The sequence below is a fragment of the Eschrichtius robustus genome, chromosome 10 (assembly GCF_028021215.1).
Source record: "Eschrichtius robustus isolate mEscRob2 chromosome 10, mEscRob2.pri, whole genome shotgun sequence".
In the NCBI taxonomy this organism is placed as follows: Eukaryota; Metazoa; Chordata; class Mammalia; order Artiodactyla; family Eschrichtiidae; genus Eschrichtius; species Eschrichtius robustus.
The window spans coordinates 70486551-70503599 of record NC_090833.1 but is presented as its reverse complement, the minus strand read 5'-3'; the positions used below and the strand labels follow the sequence as shown (position 1 = coordinate 70503599).

Sequence of the window (17049 nt, the reverse complement as noted above, 5' to 3'; positions counted from 1 at the left end):
TTTTCTATGAGTTTTTGAAGTATAATTTAATCTGTGTCTTAAAAATTAGCATCAGAGGTGGTCTGAAACTAACTCAGGATGAGGAAAGGGACTGCTTATCTCATTTACAGTATTCACAGAGCAGCTATGTTTTATCAGACAACTTTCCTAGATGCTGGTTCTCTGCAAAGAGCTTCAATTGCTGTAAGATTTCTCTCCATAATGTACCAGGTACTGCTCTAAGGGTGGAAACTTGGGCTCTGCTCCTTCACGGTCCTGCAGGCAATCCTTCTCCTAGAGTTTCCACTTGGGGCCTCAACGTGCAGACCCCTGACAGTGTTAAGGGACCTGCAGTCAGAGCTTCTCTTGGCTGGGCTGAGGGTGGACTATACAGGTTACCATTTGTTGTATTAATACAAAAGCCTGCTATCATTCACTCTTCGGATTCTCAGCCTGTAACTTGCAAACTTTATTTTATTTGATCTAGGCAATGTCCTGTGTGACCACTAGTAAAGATGACTCAACTTTTTAAAAGAGGAAGTGAAAGTCTGATGTCTTTTAAATTCAGAAGCCACAGACCTTTGTCAGAGTGGAGCTTTCTGCTGCTCCCAGGCCCTCCTCTTCATCAGCTCTGAGCACTGGCCCTCAGCTGCACTGAGCACGCGGTGCTGCCTTCATCCTAATCCTGCCTCTGAAGTCTGTCCTCCCTGCTCCCTGGAGGGCAGTCACCATCCCTGCCTTACTTTCCTGGAATCCACATTGCCAAGCACATAGTCACATATATGTGCAGTCAGAACATTTTCGGTGGCAGAATGAAGAGGACTGTATGAATTAACCCTTGTTGTTCAGTATTATGCCACCATTACCTGCAGACTATGTCAGAAAACGAGAGCTACAGTTCTGTAAATAATTGTGGAAGAATTCAAATCTTATGTATTAGACCCTTAAAAAAGAAATGCAGAGAGGTGTGGCTGGATATATTTTGGTGCAATTTAAGAAGTGTCAAAATAGAGTACAGGGTCAGACCTCTAAGTTCTCTTATTAGACTTAAAAAACGGAGTTAGATTGAGTGTCAGGTTTTTATTTCAACCTGAGTTGACTCACTTAGATGACTACATCCTGTTGGATTGAGTCTTCTGTCATTTTCCATGAATATATTTAATTTCCAGTGTAATAATACAAAAACAGCATTGAAGATGTGACATTCTCTGACGCCCAAAATAGAAGAGAATTTTTTTTTAAGTGAGGAAACAAAATTGAGATAAGTACAGAAAATGACAATTCTGGCTTAATTAAGAATCTCATTTCCGGGAAGATTTTCAGCACAGCTGGATAAAGGCCGCCACAGCCAGACATCTGCAGCATCACCAAGCTCACCAGAGGCCTGCCAACCTCTTCACTGATGACACCGAGGATGATGTTCTTCAGCTCTGTAAAATGTGATGGATGGAGCTGATCATCACCATTGCCGTCCTCTGAGAGACCAGGAATCCGCAAATTCAGCGTTTCAGTGAAACAGCGCCAGGGCTACAGCTCAACAACGCGCAAAGCTCCTTTCCCTGCGCCGCAGCGGCCAGGAGCGGCGCCCGAACTCGCAGTAAGGGACCGACCGGCACCGCCCACCCAGTGGGACCCGCCTCCGGGTCCAGTACCGCGGACTCGAGCGCTGCATACACGGGGAGAACCCGGCCGTTGCCGTGGGCAGGAGCCCAGGCCCGGGCGAGGCGCCGCCGGGGCCCAGGGAGCGAGTGGGGCTGCGAGGGCAGTGAGTAAACTTTCCTTGGTGCTGCCCTCACTCTTTATGACACATTAATCCTGAATTGATTACTAATTAAATGTTACAATGCTACTGTGAACATGATTACCAAAGACCTACCAGACAAATTACACAGACTTTTAGTCTTTATCAAAAATGATATGACAGCAACTACAAATTCCGTAGCCCTTATAAGGGACTCACTTAATCTTTCCAACATAGTTGATGAGTGTTAATATTCTCATTTCCAAAGAGCCACCTGCTAAGGCTTTATGTGAATAAAACAATCTGATAAGTAAATGGCAAATCCAGGTTTCAAAACCTAATATGTCAGATTCCAAACTCCACTTCCCTATCCACACCATAGACACCTGTGCAAACTGCATGTGTTGAACTATCCCTTATTTTCTGGAAAGCCCTATACTTTTCTTGTAACACATTGATATTCCTTTGTTGTCTCATACCTCGCTGTTACAAATTCTTTATATTTTCATTAATTTTTGTCCACCTACAAATTTCTAGATGAGTTGAACAAATTACAAAGTATCCTGATTATTTTACATAATAAGCAAAGTAAAGTGATCAACTGGCAATTATTTCTGAGAGCCTAAATGTGATCAACAAAATTAATAATTCTAAAAATTATAAAATAATCATATTTAATTGTCCAAGATGATTCATATATATTGTTCAATTAATTCTCACCATAAATTTATGAGCTGCGTGCTAGACAAGACCCTTGAGAGTTTTGACCCCTGCACCAGATTGGATTACAAACATTTCAAGGAGTCCTCTGTAGACAACACCAAAGCTCTAGTGGATTCAGGCAACAAATACTTAACGCTCCCCACTTACATGAATATGGGAAATGATTGGAAGAATATAAGACGATGTATACTAACGGGTAAAATGTGAGGGATGGAGCAGAGCATCCCCACGGCCATCAGCAGCGAGATCAGGAGTCCAGAAATTCAGCACTTCACCTGGACCACCGTGAAAGGGAGCTCAGGTCCTCCACTAGGCAAAGCCCTCAAAGCTACCTTCGCTGCGCCCCAGCGGCCGGGAGGGGGCGCCCGAACTCGCCCCAACGGACCGACGGGCACCGCCCACCCAGCGGGACCCGCCTCCGGGTCCAGCTCCGCGAACTCGGGCGCAGCGCCCACGGGAAGAACCCGCGCGTCGCCGTCTGCAGGAGCCCCGGCCCAGGAAAGGCGCCGCCGGGGCCCAGTGAGCGCGTGGGGCCGCGAGAGCGAGAGGAAACTTCCTTTTCGGGCCTGACTGCGGAGGGGAGCTTTGCCGCGGCTTCGCACAGTCTTTCATTTTCTGCACCTGCCTCTGCGTCCATCCTTCCCTTCCTGGTAGGAGCTTTTAGCCAGACCGGTTGACGCCGGTGCCCATTTACGCAGGGATTGACGGCTCGAAATCAGAGCGTGTCGTGGTATGTGTTCAGATTTCAGGGCTGTTTCTGGGAAGAAAGTCGAATTCAGGAAAAGGAGAAACGCACCTACAATCTGGACACGAATTTTATTACAATGATTTTATTAAACTTTAATGGTTCATTTTTTATACAACGTTATAGTAGTTTAAAAGTATTGAAAAGTGGGTGTATTAAAATTCAGATTATTGTAGCTGTGAACATTTTACTTATACCAAAACCACAATTTGTTAAAATGTACTGGGCTTTTGAAAGCAAATTTCAACAATAATTTTGTCAGAATTACTTCTTATCTCATTTTCATTTGAGAGAATTACCATCTTAATTTAATTTTAGCTTACTGAAACAGTTTTTGAGAAACAGCATATACATTTCTGATTTATATTAATTCTTTTCTCCATCTCATCCCTAATGCATTTCCAAATTATAGGGGATATTCTTCCTGTCCCACAGTTTGAAAATATGATTCTGTGGCAGGCCAATATTTTGATATTTCTTCTTTGATTGACAACAATGACAACCACCTTGTTGGCACATTTTTATGGGGCTATCTCCTTCTCTTTTGACAGAATCAAAATGTTCATCAAGTGCTTCTGTATGTATTGAGACTGAAAAGTGACCAAAACTTTTCACTATAAAAGCTTCAGTATCACAGGTAAACACATCACACCCCTTTTTAGCAGTGTTGTGTGAAGGGTGTCCAGATATTTAGCAAGTAAGTACATTTAGGTTTCTTTGGTGAGAAATGTATAGAATGCATGGAATTTGTCAAACTTTAACTTTATGCTAGAAGCCCTTCCTCCTCCCCCACTTGTACAGCTCTTAGGCTTTTGTGATTGTGGTGCCAGATTTTGTCTTCATTTATAATTTTTATATGTTCATCAAGGGTTTTTTATCATTAATTCTAATTTTTTAAACCATTGCAATAATATATTACTTTTCCATATTACTAAGTCACTTGGCACCCCTTTTCTATTTGCATCTGAGGCAAGTTTCTAGCTTGCCTAAATCTAATCCCTACACTGGAAAGAGTTTTCGATATGAAATGTTGTGATTTTCCTTGGGTGAAAATTATGTCTGAAAATCAGGGAACATCCCCTTCCCCATCCCTCACTTTATTGGTTTTTTTACAAGTTATCTTTGTCTTTGTAACATTGTTTTACCTATACCTTAAACACTATCACCAGAGGTAGTCTGAAACTAAGTGAAATGAGAGTCGTGATTATTTATATCATTTATTTATACATTTCACAGAGTAGCTATGATCTGCCAAACAACTTGCTAGGATTCAGGTGCTCCAGAGAGAGCTTCAGGTGTGCTGTATGATTTCTCCTCTGTGCTAGGCACAGCCTTAGCAACGTAGCCTGGGCTCTGCTCCTTCGCATTTCTGCAGACAACCCTTTGTCCAGGAGTTCCCATTTGGGAGGTGCTAACTTCTCTGATCCTTAAGTTTAAAAACACCTGAAAAAATTGTCAAGTAGTCAGTTAAACTATGTCACACCCCAAATACAAAATTAGGTCAGTCTATGTGAACTACCCTGGAAAGATTTCCATGATAAATATTATATAGAAATAAACTGTACAGTGATGTCTTTGGTATAATTATATAAAAGCATATCCAAAAAGAACATTGGTCCTGTAGAGAGTTTGAGATGCCAACCCCTCAACTTTAGTGGAAAGGGGCCACCTTGAGGTCTCACTGAGGCAGTCTTGATATTTCTAAGGCACTGGGACTCTGGGGGGCTCTGGACAGTGTTATTTGCCAAGTCCATGTGGCAACTCTAACAAGGCCAGGCCTTACGTTTGTATAAAGTGCTTACTTGTTTATTCTGTCCTTCATGACTATGTTATTAAAATAGATGAATATTCTCCAGTTAGTAGATGAGATTTGGAGATTAAATATGCAGTTTTCTGTATTAAACATCATAATTGTTACTACCGCTGTTATCTTCATGGAGCTGCAGCAGAGAAGGGAGGTCCTGACTCCAGCAGGCCCAGACCACGAGCAGCCCTTGGAAGACATTCTGAGGCCGAGGCTGTGCCTAGGGGATCTGAGGTTCCAAGCTTCTCCTGGCTGGAGCAGCCTCAGAGGCCCCCAGAGCTGAGCCCTGCCTGCTGAACACTGATAGAGGAGCTGGCAGAAGAATCCCTCTGGCAGGGGCACTGAAGTGTTCCCAACATGTCCAGAAAGCTGTGCCAGAACCTCATATGTGAGGCTAAATCTCCAGCTCTTGTCTTCCAGAAGCCACGGGGGCAGAGCCAGCTTCCTGAGGCGAAACCTATGGTGGTTCCCAATAGACAGCCTGAGGGGGGCATCCCTCAGACTCCTGTCCTTTCTGGTGGCTCTGTCCTAGGACATGCTGTAGGCGCCCTCTCTCCAGCTAGCTCTCTCATTTCCCAAATGGCTCTTGAGTACCAACTAAATCCTAAGCTCCTAAGGCTAGTGATGGAGCAGCGAATACCTGTTCTGGAAGAAAATAGATAATTAAGCCAAAAGTCACCACATAGACTAAAATGTATGCCTGGGGAAGTAAAGGCACCTTTCCCAGCTGTAGAAGTCAAAGAAGGATTACCCCCTGGGAAACTTTTTTCACTGTAACAGGAAGGAAGGAGGAAGGGTGGTAAATGTTTTTGAGTTTGGTAACAAAAAGTTCTCTTCTAATGGCTTTTACGTCCTCTGTGAAGTGGCATCCAGCACATCTGCTGAGGCTGGGGGACAGAAGTTTGTCAAAGTGGAGAATGTTTGAAATCGTTTCGTTAAGCATAAGAGAGTTGACGGTGGAACCAGTGATATAAGCTCCAAAAATCAGGGAGCTTTGTCACTTTTGTTCACTTATGTATCCTAAGTGCACATAGAAGGAACTTACCAAATATATAGGATGAATGGAAGTATGAATTCCATGCAGTGTTGGAGATGCCCATTAGTTGTAGACCATAGAACTATGGTAGCATAGTATACTCGTTTGTGTGATTTTATCTAGTGGGTCTCCACCACTTACCAGAGGTCAGGCGTGGAAGAGGCAGAGAGTTTGGACTTTAGCCGGACAGGAATGATGAAACAAGAATGACGTGAGGGTGTTTAGAATGTTGCTTAGCTGATGAACCATGAAGACCACTCTGTTAGTTTGCTAGAACTGCCCTAACAAAATGCTGCAGGTTGGGTGGCTTAAACAACAGAAATTTATTTTCTCATAGTTCTGGAGGCTAAAAGTCCAAGATCAAGGTGTATGCAGATTTGGTTTCTCCTGAGGCCTCTCTTCTTGCCTTGCAGATGGCTGCCTTCTTGCTGTGTCCTCACATGGCCTTTCTCCATGTGTGCCCATCCTGGTATCTCTTCCTTTTATAAGGACACCAGTGGGACTTCCCTGGCGATCCAGTGGTTAAGACTCCATGCTTCCACTGCAGGGGACATGGGTTCGATCCCTGGTCGGGGAACTAAGATTCCCCATGATGCGGCACGGCAAAAAATAAAAAAGACACCAGTCATACTGGATTAGGACCCCACCCTGAGGGCCTCATTTTAACTTAATCACCTCTTTAAAGACCTTACCTCCAAATACCACTACATTCTTAGGTACTGGGGGTCAGGACTTTCATATATGAATTTGTGTGGAGGACACAATTCAGCCCATAACATCTGTGGAGAGAGAGAGAACAGACCAGAGGCTGTTGATGGAGAAGGAGAAACCGTCAGGACCAATGAACTGTAATTCCTTGACTAATTGGCCAGTGGAGGACAATTTGGAAACTGAAGGTGGAGATCAGAGGGTGGAATGCTAGACTGTATTGCTTTATTACTTCAGAGTGCAGAGCAGCTCCTAGTGAAAAGCGAAGATCTGTGAATCAGGTGTAACTTGTCATGTGACCCATGGCCAGTCATTGGCACTTCTAAACCACTACCTCTCTGGATGAGTAGTCTTTGTCCGTGGGAGCATAAGGAAGGTCACCGTCTTTAGAGTCACCTTCTAACTCTAGAGAAATAGAGTTCTCTAGTCCTGGATTTTCTACTTGTGTGGTTACTCATCCTATCTGAACTTCAAGTTAGGAGAATCACATTTTTTAAATGAGTGAGCAGTGTTATTAATTATATAATAAAAAGCAGATAGTAATTTTCCCCAGGCTTTACTTGCTGTGTAAGTGTGGACTTATCTGTAGGAGATAAAGGTTGATGCTCAGGGCCTGGATATGGGAGTCAAGGCAGCTGAAAAACCGGTGTGGCTCCATTGACCCTAACCTCCTCTCTCCTCCAGGTGCAAATGGCACAACAGGTGGCTCAGTGGCTCCTTTCTCTATTTCATGGGGACTCCTCCTTTTACGTGACTCCACTTCTTTGTGGCTCTTCTTTTTCAGCCGTCACTCCACTCTGCCCTTTATTTATTTATTTTTAAAATTTATTTACTTTATTTATTTTTGGCTGTGTTGGGTCTTTGTTGCTGCGTGTGGGCTTTCTCTAGTTGTGGAGAGCGGGGGCTACTCTTCGTTGCAGTGCGTGGGCTTCTCATTGCGGTGGCTTCTCTTCTTGCGGAGCACAGGCTCTAGGCACGTGCGCTTCAGTAGTTGTGGCATGCGGGCTCTAGAGCGCAGGCTCAGTAGTTGTGGCACACGGGATTAGTTGCTCTGCGGCACGTGGGATCTTCCTGGACCAGGACTCGAACCCGTGTTCCCTGCATTGGCAAGCAGATTCTTAACCACTGCGCCACGAGGGAAGTGCCACGAGGGAAGCCCCACTCTGCCCTTTAATGGCGTTAACCAAAGCCATTTGGATGAGGAGGGATACGGAAAATCTTTAGAATGTTTGGCCACCTTGGCTTCAGTGGGCTGAGTAGTGGTCCAAAGTGAGCCCAGAAAAACTGCACCCTTGTCATAAATTGCAGAACCACCTGTGGTGCATGTGCTTTGTGTATCCTGAAGAAGATATCCCATGACTGTAACAAGCATATAACTAACAACCACAGAGGATACCTCAACCCTGATAGGCCACCTGTTTGCACTGAGTACAAGATCCTGCACAATGTCAGAAAGAATAGCTGTAAGGAAGGCCAAAAAGGAGTTTGGCAGGCCTCAGAACATCCCTGAAGGCATCATTGTTTTTGTGCTCAAAGACAAGCTCTCCCTCTCCACTACTTGTCCCAAGGACACACATACACACACTCTTGACAGGATGGCACCAAGTCCATCTTACTTTGTCAGTGTTCTCGTCAGTCACCAGCAGGTGGCGCCCGAGTCAGGTAGTTGGGGAGTGAGGCAGGGAGTGGGAGTAGCTTGGTTAGTGATTAGTGATAGACACTCCTGTTCCTTCCCACCCACTGGGTCATTCTTTCCCCTCTGTTAGTTTCCCTCCTTTCCACACATTCAGTCCTGACCTTTTCCTCATTCTCTCCTCATTCTTCCGCAGGCCCTGTGTGGCCGTACTGTGAACATTCCCATCATTGGGGGCCATGTGACCCACTTGCCTTGCACTGATGTCATTGAGTCAGGCAACATGCAGTCTCAGTGAGGAGTTAAATCCCTGTGCAGGGTGACCAGCCAGCAGGGAGAATTTATTTATTTTGAGTTCAACGTTTGTTTCAAAACAGATGAATATCACAGCTATAGCAGATCTTTAAGTAGCACCTACCGTAGTATTAGGCCTTAGCATGTCCGTCTCAGTATCCAAGCACAGCAACATCCCTGTCTCCACCCAGTTCTGCATCCACTGTACAGTGGATACTTCTCTAATATCTAAAAAAGCCACTTTTAAGAGGGAACTCATCCTGTTTCTGAACCCCTTCAGAGCTGGACTGCCTGGAGGGCAGAAGGTGGGGTGACCCAGCTCACGGGTCCATTTTCAGGTCCCTAGCTTTGATTCCAGTTCCCCTCCAGTGGCTAGAGAGTGATGGGGGTGTTACTTGAACGTACATGGAGATTTCCTCCCCAAGCCTGGACACAGTGTATTCTCCTTCCCCTCCAGCTCTGCTGAGGCCTTTCACGGCTCTCCCTTACCTTTAGCCGCCTCCTGTCGGGAGGGGCAAGAGCAGAGGGTTCATCCTGCTTTAGCAGCGCCCCCATACCCTGGGTCCACAGTGCCCCACAGTCAGAGAGTTGTGGTGACTGCACACAGACGGGCCCTTGTACCACCCACTCAGGGCTTCCTACCGCCCCTCTGGGGTGGAGGTAGGAAAGAAAGGCAGGTAATCTGTGAACACTTTTCACGGGAGCAGGGAGGTGAGCCAACACCCACGGCAGCCTTGCTGAGAGCTCCAATCCCTGCCAACACCACCTCCCAAAATACAGAGCCAGGGGTTCTGTGTCCCCTACTGGTATGTCCTCCTATATTCCATCCAGCGCAGGTCACATGGGGAGAGGAGAGGAGATGTGGTGTGATCAGCTGTATGTTTTCCTCAAGGTTGAGAAGGGAGTAAGAGCGCCCAGCACTGCAGCTTTCTTCAGGAAGGATGTAGGGTCTTTGGTGCAGATGGAAGCTATGGCCCACCATAGATTCATGGTCATAGATTTTTTTTTTCCTCACACTTCTGAGCTCAGGGGCTCACTGCTCTAAAATCTTGAGTTCCACTTTGGGGATGTGTGAAGTTTATTTTCTCTTACTATTCCTAGATGCTCAATGGGGAATCTTTGGCCCCGTGAGGCATGTATAACCTGATTCACTCCATGCCATGACTATGTAATGCTCAGGGTAATGAGGAAGCAAAGGAGAGGACTGATGGGTCCAGATACTGTGCTGTGGTCTTTGTTACAGTTTCTCACTTTTATAAGCATCGAATGATTGCTGAGTAGTTACTTGTTTTTCTAATAAGAGTATTATGGAAAAAGTAATGAATTTTTAAAGTGGGCTATCTTCACAAATACAAATGAAGGAAACCAGGATGGTGGTGTGTCAGCAACGCCATCGTCAACTTCTCTCCCTAACCTTTGTCTCATTTTATAAGCCAAAGCCCGCTCTCAATAAAAGCTGAAGGGACCCCTTCCTTTCCCTAAATCCAAGCTCATAGGATATTCTGTTTCCCCCTAAACACAGCAGAGACAGATGGCACCATTCTCCTTTAGGAAAAAAACAGGCATATATGGGGGAATAATAATTATCCTTGCTGACGAGAAATAGAGACCATCCTTACCAGAGGATGTGATATAGGAGCTAATTGATGTTCTCTAAATGTAATAAAACATCTTTGTGAGGGAAAATTTCCTCTAAGGAGATCATTGGAGAGCACTATCGGGCTAATTGGAAGTGTCACCACCCCCCCATAGACAAAGCCTAAGGCAGAGTTAAGGACATCCAGGGACCTGGCATCGTGGCCCAGGCGGGGGGGACACAGACTCCCTGGGAAGCATTCAAATGCAGATCAGTTAGAGGGGGTGAAGCATAGTACTCGCTTCCACATAGCGCTTTGCAGATGGTTTCACAGTATTCTTTGAGTTTTATCCACTTTCTTGTAGCTCAGAAAGGCGTGGAGAGGCATGAGGGCCAAGAAGGGAGGGGACTTGCTCAAGGGCCACAGCTGGTAAGGAGCAGAGTCAGATTTGAGCACAAGACAGATTGGGGACCATTATTTTCTTCTCCATTTCATAGATGGCAGGAGATAACTGAGGCCGGGTGGGTCGTATAAGTTAAAGTCCCTTCCCTCCAGTGGGTCTGGCTCACCCCTTTGCAGGTAGTTGGCGCTAAACCTGTATGAAGCCCTAGACTGGCCTTGACTCGGCACTGAATATTTAGAGGCTACTTGAACCCTGAGACTCCTCAAGGGAACCTGAGATCTTACTGTACTCATGCTGGTGATAGATTAGCTAGTTACCCAGGCAGATAATGTAATAGGATGAGAGGAGAATTAGGAGTGAGACATAGGGTGATCAGGGCAGGGGCTGTCTGTGAACCCAGGTTCTAGAAGGGGTGACTTGCTGTTCCTGTGACCCAAACAAAACTCAACTTTCAACAAATATGTGGAATCCCAGAGACTGTCCACCCATGTTTTTAAGTGGAGTCCCCAGGATTATGGAGATATAGGCCCTCGGTATTTCACCTTCCACCCCGCTTGGAAAAAATGTTGAGCACACACCTCCAATGTATTTATTTTATTGATAATATACCTAGGTACTACAGTTATAAAATACTGTGCATATAATACAGTATACATTTGTAATAGAAATTTTTAAATGGATAATCTATGATAAAACATTTTAAAATTGTATCTTTTCATTATTAAAGGGACATCATGACATCCTCAAAAAATACACACACACTTCTAAGAAGATGTGACAATCTGCACTGATATGAGCTGCAAGGTAATTTTTCCAGGAATACTGTGATAGCTCACAGAATTCAAGTAGAAGTTAAACGATAAAACCTGAGAAGAGGTAAGAACTGTATAAACTCCAGCAACCTTAGAACATTCTCATTCTCATGTGACTCAACTCCTGAGTCTCAGGTTCTGGCTTTCTTGAGTCAGATTCTTAAGATTAGCTTTCTGATTGGCTCACACTGGTTTTATCATTCATAGCTTCCAGGTCCAGATATCAGGGCTGGAGGGCAGTTCTTAGGAAAGGGCTGTGAAGACAGATAACGTGTCCTCCTGCATTCCATCCTTGGTTTCCCGGTATCTACATCCTTCGCATTCACAGGGAGGGTGCCCAATCCAGGTACCCCATCTGCTATTTTAATGCCCTCAGGTAGAGACAACAAATATCACATCCATAAACTGCTTATAATAAACATCAGAGGGTCACTGTTTTCAGAGTATACTTTGTCCATCACAATCTTGTTAGACATTTTTGCAAATTATGGACCCAGCTGAAAATTTGAGTATGACCATACAAAAGAAGAAAAAGGAAGAGAAAAAAAAACAAAGCAAACAAACAAAAAACCCCCCAAAACTTCTTTATAAAAAAGACATTTATAATAGACATCTGATGCACCATTCACAGCTCCCTTTAAGACCTGAGAACTTACTCCCTTTAGCTGCTGATAGAGCTTCATGCTGACAGCATGCAGGTCTTCTCTGGAAACTGTTCTTGGCTAAAGTGACTCATTTAGCCCAAAGTTATTTCCCGCTCCTGGGTCAGCCTGCATCCAATTGCCTGTCAATGTGGGGATATAAAGGCCTGGCCCCTTCTCTCTACCTCCACAGGGTCATCCCAGAGTCAGAGCTCCCTTGGGATTGGCTAAAGCCCTGCTGTGACTGCACTGCAGCTCAACTTCTGCTCAAATTCTCTTTGCCACAATGACTGATCCACGCATTCTCCAGTAAACTCCTTGCGTGCTTATCTCTGTCTCAGAGTCTGCTTTCCCAGGTATCTGACCTACAATAGCATAATATATGAGATCTTCTATTTTAACCCCCCAGACATTAAAAATAATGAATGAACCCCACTCATATGGTTCTGCTAAGAGATTAAGCTATTTTTTTATTTTTTAGCCTTTCCACTCTTCCCAGATGGACCATTTGGATCAGCTATTTCTTGGAGTAAAAAATGAAGTATTTCTCTTTCTCTGACGAAAAGTTAGTTTATATCATTAGATAGTAAGGGCACAATAACATAATGACCAGATAGATAGGGCAGAAGACCAGGTGGGGTTTCTCTTCTGATTGATTGTTCTGGTCTACTTAGACAACCATTTCTGAATACACCCTTTTTTTGCGTTTGGTCCCAGTCAAGTTTGTGGGGCTGCTTGTGTCTTCAACTGACGGATAATATAGGCACCACTGGCACTACCTTAAGTGGCTACAATGGGACACATTTTAACTTATTAAAAACATAATCTTTTGGGGGCTTCCCTGGTGGCACAGCGGTTGAGAATCTGCGTGCCAATGCAGGAGACACGGGTTTGAATCCTGGTCTGGGAAGATCCCACATGCCGCGGAGCAACTGGGCCTGTGAGCCACAACTACTGAGCCTGTGTGTCTGGAGCCTGTGCTCTGCAACAAGAGAGGCCATGATAGTGAGAGGCCCGCGCACCACGATGAAGAGTGGCCCCCACTTGCCGCAACTAGAGAAAGCCCTCGCACAGAAACGGAGACCCAACACAGCCAAAAATTAATTAATTAATTAATTAATTTAAAAAAAAAAGTCACAGGCTGGCAATACTGCACTCCAGCAATATTTAAAAAAAAAAATCTTTTGAAAAGTATACAAAACAAATACATGTATAAGGTGTAAATGATTCAATTTATGGTCTTATAAAGTGTAGCACTCTTTCCACTGGTCTAGTCCAAGATCACTTGTCTTTTCATTGGGTAGCATGGAAGCTCACTGGACTAGTCTTTCTATGATGAACAGTATTAAATTTTTGTGGCAGTTTTCCTCATTTTTTTGTATTGTATACTTGAAACATTGCAGGTTGGCAGAAGACAGCCAGCATGTAGCAAGTGTATTTAAGGTTAAATATAACCAGTATGCAGGGAATCAGCCAAAAGGCAAAAAAAGTTCATGAGTCTACCTTCAGTACAAGAAGAATCCAGTTTCATAGACGTGTGGAAGTTTTTAGGCAGCAAAGGTAAAGGTGTGTACCTCTTGGAAAGCATGTAGTGAAGTTTGGGTAGAACAAATGGCATGGATGGTCGGTGCACTTGGGCCCTCACACCTGCTTGAAGGCTGCAGGATGTGACACTCAGCCCTTACCTTCCTTTGGGGGAGGAGGGGCCCTGCCATCACAGGAATTTCTATCTTTGGACTCTGTTGGTCCTTGAGTTCCTCCATGGGTGGACTGTCTTTTCTTTCCTTAATTCATGCATAAGCCTCAGTTTCTTCTCTAGGATCTGGCCAGTATCTGACTTGTTCTTCTGAGTCTCACTACCCACTTTATCCATAAACACTGCTCTAATTTCTAGTAGGTTTAGGCTCTCAACAGAGGCTGACATCACTGTGGATTTGTGCTGTGGATCTTCCTGTACCTTCCCAGTTTTCTGTGGATGAAGCATCTGACACAAACACTTCATCCGGTTTTTAAAGTTATTCTTTCATGGAGCCTGTAGCACGAACTGGGGAGACTTGCTCACAGGGATCTCTGCTAATTCCCTGTCCTGGGCAAGGGAACTAATCTGTTATGTGGAGGGACCCAAATTCTTGCATCTCCTCTTTAATACTCTCCTTCTAAGAATCTCCTAGGGTATGCTCCGTCCTGAGTAGATTATAGATTCTTGTCCTGTTTGCGATCCTTCCCACTCTGAGGGACTAATTCTGCAAGCCTATGAGAAGAATTAGAGCAGGCCCCTCTCATGGTCATCTGGCCTTCCTTTGCCACAGGTGAGGGTGAAGGGAAAGAGCTATCCAGGCTGGGGACTGAATTTCTTTTCCCTAATCTGCTTGAGGGTTTCTTCCAAGGAGCTTTGCAACCTTGGCCATGGAGTTAGTCTTTGAAACATGGGTGACGGAAGAGGGAAAGATGGACTTGGGAAGTGTAGGTCAAGTGAGGAGGTGGTGTTGAAAGAAAAAGTGGGCAATAGGTTCCAGTATCTTTGCATGCTCTGTGGGTTGAAAGTAAAAGGCAAGTGGTGAGGAAAAAATGATCCTTGAGTATTGTGGCATCCAGTGATAAAAAGGGATTTGGAGGCTGGCATGGAAGACTGCGACCTTTTACTACTGTGTCAGGGGTAGAAGGGGCTGTTGCAGTCCTTATGCAAAGTTACAATGAACATATTTTTCTAATGATAAAGTTAAAAGATCCGTTATAAAAAATGAATTTGTGAAACTGGGAATTTACTGTTAATAGAGAAATTTAGTGCACCCTCAAATATGAGATTGTACTCAGATACACTGTTGTGGTTTTTACCCTGAGATTTTCAGGGCCTACCCTCCTCCCAGTGTCAGTATGTGGATCAGATCATTAACCAGGAGCCCTGGGTCTGCCCAGCAGGTTGGAGGAGGGAAACTCCTTTTGGCTCCTTTTTCTCTCACCATACCTGCTCCTAGATCAAAGGAGCCACGCCCTGTCTGAAGTTGAAGACTTGTTTTCTTCATAACAAAGACTATGGCAAGAGGCTTATTCCAATATCAGGGTCAGTTCCTGCCAGGAAAGAACCTCTGATCAGCTCTGGAGGAAAATTCCCTAAAAGGAGCACGTCTGCACAGACCAGAAGACTGCCAGACTTGGTCTCTGGCCCTGTCACACTTGGCCAGCAGGGGCTTCTTTTCCTGGGAGGGCTTTGTAGCCCACCCAGTTACTGGACCCTGCTTTCTGCTTCCTTTGAACTATGTGGGCCCTCATGTTTCAAAAGTATTCAACATAAAAAAGGAAGACTTCTCTTATATGTGTTTCTACAAAATCTGAAAATATCATTCAACTTTTACTTTCTATTTGTGTCCATCTGGGAAAACTTAAACCAGAAATCACAACAGAACAGGAAGTAGCTGTGCAAGTAGGAGAGGGCAGTGCAAGGAAAGGGAGTGAAGGAGGAGGGCTCCCTGGAAATTTCAGCCCTGAAGGAGAAGGAAAGTACTGTGATATGGAAACCAAAGAATAGGTCCAGGAAAGCAGGGAGAGGTGCCAGGCGCCAGAATCAGCAAAAGAATACAGTATATTTTTCCCATTCCAGCCTAGGAGGTTCCCTTCAATTTCAGATATTGATTTAAGCCATTGTGCTGACTGAATATAAATCAAACATGTCTTTGATATGATCATACCTATCTTTCACTCTTCTAGGTTCTCACCAATTCAGCTGACTTTGTCAGTCAGCTATCAAGAGTGAGATGGTACAGTTTCAAACCAGTTTATAGAAAAAGACACGTAATATTCTCATATAGGTTTATGTGGAGAAAATGAAGAAAAGAGTTACCACTTATGGTTAACCCCGAGGAAAGAGCTATTCTAAAGAGCTTTTTATTTTCAGCTGCGCTGCCTCGGCATGTGGGATCTTGGGATCCAACCTGCGCCCGCTACAGTGGAAGCTCAGAGTCTTAACCACTGGACCGCCAGAGAAGTCCCTCTAAGAGCTTTAAAATGTATTTACATCAGCTCTACAAATATTTTTCATTCCATTTTCCATTTGAGAAAACCAAGACTCAGGGAAGTTGAGTTGCCTCCAAGCAGAATAAGGGTTCCATGCAGAACCTCACATAGTGAGTTATGAGTGATTCTTTAAGCAATATGTTGGATTTCTGTGGGGTTTTTTTAATCTAATTATTTTTACTTGCAGAATTATTCTTTTTCTTTTTGCCTGGGCTTCTCTTTTTGGTGGCTACATTTTTACTTTCTGATGATTTTAATGTATTTTTTGTTCTTTACCTTAGATTTTTATGGAAGAGAAATTGTCCTATCCAGTTTCATTTTTCCATCTGATGAAGGAAATTCCTCAGAATTTTATATCCACTGCAGTATGGTTATTATTTTTTTTAATAAATTTATTTATTTATTTATTTTTGGCTGCGTTGGGTCTTCGTTGCTGCGTGCGGGCTTTCTCTAGTTGCGGCGAGCGGGGGCTAATCTTCGTTGCGGTGTGCGGGCTTCTCCTTGCGGTGGCTTCTCTTATTGCAGAGCACAGGTTCTAGGCACATGGGCTTCAGTAGTTGTGGTACATGGGCTCAGTAGTTGTGGCACACGGGCTCTAGAGCACAGGCTCAGTAGTTGTGGCGCACGGACGGGCTTAGTTGGTCCACGGCATGCGGGATCTTCCCGGACCAGGGATCGAACCTATGTCCCCTGCATTGGCAGGCAGATTCTTAAGTATGGTTATTTTTGAGTCCACAAAATTTCATTATTTTTATAAACCCAATGCTGACTTCTGTAGAACAATTCAAAAGTTAATTAAGAAAGATCACCAAGCAAAAATATCAAAGTATAGAAGAGGAAAAATTCTTACATATATAGCTTTACCAGAAAATGAACTGTATTATAAAGCAGCAACAGTATAAATACAGTGACAGTAAGGAGTTAGGTGATCAGAGTAATAAA

At 44.2% G+C, this 17049-nt stretch overlaps 1 long non-coding RNA gene across 1 annotated transcript; it reads left to right on the top strand.

The window, feature by feature from the left end:
* Nucleotides 1-3025: 3025 nt before the first annotated feature.
* Nucleotides 3026-12396, top strand: LOC137770361 (uncharacterized). Its single transcript, XR_011075164.1, has 4 exons — nt 3026-3093; nt 3740-3825; nt 11371-11447; nt 12290-12396. It is a non-coding gene; the product is annotated as an uncharacterized lncRNA (long non-coding RNA).
* The last annotated feature ends 4653 nt before the right edge of the window (nt 12397-17049 follow it).